Below are 3,485 nucleotides of genomic sequence, written 5' to 3'. Positions count from 1 at the left end.
TCCTATCGAAGACTAGCATCTTCAAGGGTCTTGCAGCAATAGACGAGACCCTGCGAGGAAGCAATCCCAGAGCAAACATTCCAGTTAAGTAACAGTTGTAGTTGTATAAGATTAGGGCACAACTCCAAGTCGTCCTGTAACCGTGGACTTGGCTTTCCCAATAGTTAATTTTAATCCCTGTAGGGGTGCACCAAGTTTCCCGTCACGCTCGATAACACTCTGGCCGAACACACTTTTCTGGGTCATACCCGGCCTCGGAATATCAACACGTCACAGCCCCACCTGTGCTCAACAAAGAGGCCATCCCACCGGTCTAAATCCTAAGCACAAAGGGATCATGGGCCCACTTGCTCTCTCCGCTCCTGCACGATGCGAGGACGGCCGATGACAGTCCTAGCACCCCTTATTACGAGCTCTATGCATACCCGGGCCACTCGGGCGCGTGCCGCTCCATTGCTGACGTCTGAAGAGCTTCGGCTGATACAACGACGCCGAGTACCCATAACTTCTCCCGCGTAGCCGGTTAGTACGAAAAGGTCTCCGACCAACCCAGATCAAATACCAAGTCCATTAACATTTTAATTAGCTCATCGAAACATCCATGCGGGAATCCACCCGCCTAACATCTATTCATCAAAGATCCCAGTAACAAGGTCAAGTAACTGTGTGGTTGTAACATCAGGGCGGATCCGAGGTATCACCCTCGTTGGATTCTGATACGTCCATTTTGCATCATGCTTTCATGTTGATATTTATCGCTTTATGGACTATTATTATACTTTGTGGAACCTTACTTATGCCTTTTCTCTCTTATTTTGCAAGGTTTATTTGAAGAGGGAGAATACCGGCAGCTGGAATTCTGGACTGGAAAAGGAGCAAGTTTGAGTGCTCTATTCTGCGCAACTCCAAATGTCCTGAAAAACAACGTGGATTATTTTTGAATTTTATAAAAAATACAGGGTGAAAGAAGTATTAGAGAGGAGCAACCAAGGGCCCACAAGCCTGGTTGCCGCAGCCTACCCCCTGGCCGCGGCAACAGGTCTTGTGGGCACCCTGGCGGGCCACTAGCCCCCCTCTTTTTCTATATGAAGGGTTTCATTCCAGAAAAAAATCATTCGGGAGCTTTTTTGTGGTTCCGCCGCCGCCACGAGGCGGAACTTGAGCAGATCCAATCTAGAGCTCCGGCAGGACGATCCTACCGGGGAAACTTCCCTCCCGGAGGGGTAAATCGTCGCTTTCGTCATCACCAACACTCCTCTCGTCGGTGGGGAGGCATCTTCATCAGCACCATCTCCTCTCCAATCCCTAGTTCATCACTTGTAACCAATCTCCATCTTGCGACTCCGATTGTTACTTGTAAGGTTGCTAGTAGTGTTTATTACTATTTGTAGTTGATGCTAGTTGGATTACTTGGTGGAAGAGTTTATGTTCATATCCTTGATGCTATTCATTACACCTCTGATCATGATTATGATTATGCTTTGTGAGTAGTTACTTTTGTTTCGGAGGACATGGGATAAGTCATGCTAATAATAGTCATGTGAGTTTGGTATTCGTTCGGTATTTTGATATGTTGTATGTTGTTTTCCTCTAGTGGTGTTATGTGAACGTCGACGACATAACACTTCACCATATTTGGGCCTAGAGGAAGGCATTGGAGAGTAATAAGTAGATGATGGGTTGCTGGAGTGACAGAAGCTTAAACCCCATTCTATGCCTTGCTTCGTAAGGGGCTGATTTGGATCCACTAGTTTAATGCTATGGTTAGACGTTGTCTTAATTCTTCTTTCATAGTTGCGGATGCTTGCGTGAGGGGTTAATCATAAGTGGGATGCTTGTCCAAGTAAGGGCAGTACCCAAGCGCCGGTCCACCCACATATCAAACTATCAAAGTAACGAACGCGAATCATATGAACATGATGAAACTAGCATGACAGAAATTCACGTGTGTCCTCGGGAGCTCTTTTCCTCTTATAAGACTTTGTTCAGGCTTATCCCTTGCTACAAAAGGGATTGGGCCACTTGCTGCACCATTTCTACTACTTGTTACTTGTTACTTTTCGCTTGCTTCCTTTCACCTCACTACACCATCACTTGTTACCGCTACTTTCAGTGCTTGCAGTTATTACCTTGCTGAAAACCTTTTATCAGAGCCTTCTCCTCCTCGTTGGGTTCGACACTCTTACTTATCGAAAGGACTACGATTGATCCCCTATACTTGTGGGTCATCAAGACTCTTTTCTGGCTCCGTTGCCGGGGAGGGAGCGCCTTTGGTAAGTGGAATTTTGTAAGGAAACATTTATATACTGTGCTGAAATTCATTGTCACTTGTCACTATGGAAACTGTTGCTTTGAGGAGTTTGTTCGGGGTATCTTCACCACGAACGGAAGCACGAGGATTTTCTCCTCAACCTGAGGTACCTACTGAAAATATGTTTTATGAAATCCCTTCGGGTATGCTTGAGAAACTGCTGGCTAATGCTTTTATAGGAGATGGATCTTCACATCCAGACTTGCATCTAATCTATGTAGATAAAGTTTGTGGTTTATTTAAGCTTGCAGGTTTGCCCGAGGATGAGGTAAAGAAGAAAGTCTTTCCTTTATCTTTGAAGGATAAGGCGTTGAAATGGTATAGGCTATATGATGATACTGGATCATGGGACTACAATCGGTTGAAATTGGAATTTCATCAAAAGTTCTATCCTATGCATTTAGTACATCATGATCGGAATTATATTTATAACTTTTGTCCTCGTGACATGGAAAGCATAGCTCAAGCTTGGGGGAGGCTCAAATCAATGCTATATTCATGCCCCAATCATGAGCTCTCGATAGAAATTATCACTCAAAACTTTTATGCTCGGCTTTCCCAGGAAGATCGTACCATGCTTGACACTTCTTGTACCGGTTCTTTTATGAAGAAGGATATTGACCACAAGTGGAATTTATTGGAAAGAATCAAACGTAACTCTGAAGATTGGGAGCTGGAGGAAGGTAAGGAGTCAGGTATGAATTTCTAGTTTGATTGCGTTAAATCTTTTGTTGAAACAAACACTTCTAGAGATTTTAGCGCTAAGTATGGACTTGACTCTGAGATAGTAGCTTCTCTATGTGAATCTTTTGCTGCTCATGTTAATCTTCCCAAAGAGAAGTGGTTTAAATATCGTCCTCCTGTAGAAAGCAACATAGCCAAAACCAATCTAGGTGAGGAGAAAGTGATTTCTTTTAGTGATCCTGTTGTTCCTTGTGCCTACGCTGAGAAACCACCTTCCCTGCTAGGATAAAGGATTATTCTAAAGCTCCAACTATGATACGTATGGGTTACATTAGACCAGTTGCACCCCCTGAGGAAATTAGAGTTGAACCTAGTGTTGCTATTATCAAAGATCTCTTAGCCGAAGACATAGACGTGCATGTTATCAAATTCTGTGAGGACTCCGCTAGAATTGCTAAACCTCACGCGAAAGACAAATACGGACCTGTAG

This window comes from Hordeum vulgare, chromosome 1H, assembly GCF_904849725.1.
Source record: "Hordeum vulgare subsp. vulgare chromosome 1H, MorexV3_pseudomolecules_assembly, whole genome shotgun sequence".
Classification (NCBI taxonomy): Eukaryota; Viridiplantae; Streptophyta; class Magnoliopsida; order Poales; family Poaceae; genus Hordeum; species Hordeum vulgare.
Note: the sequence above shows the minus strand (reverse complement) of the source record.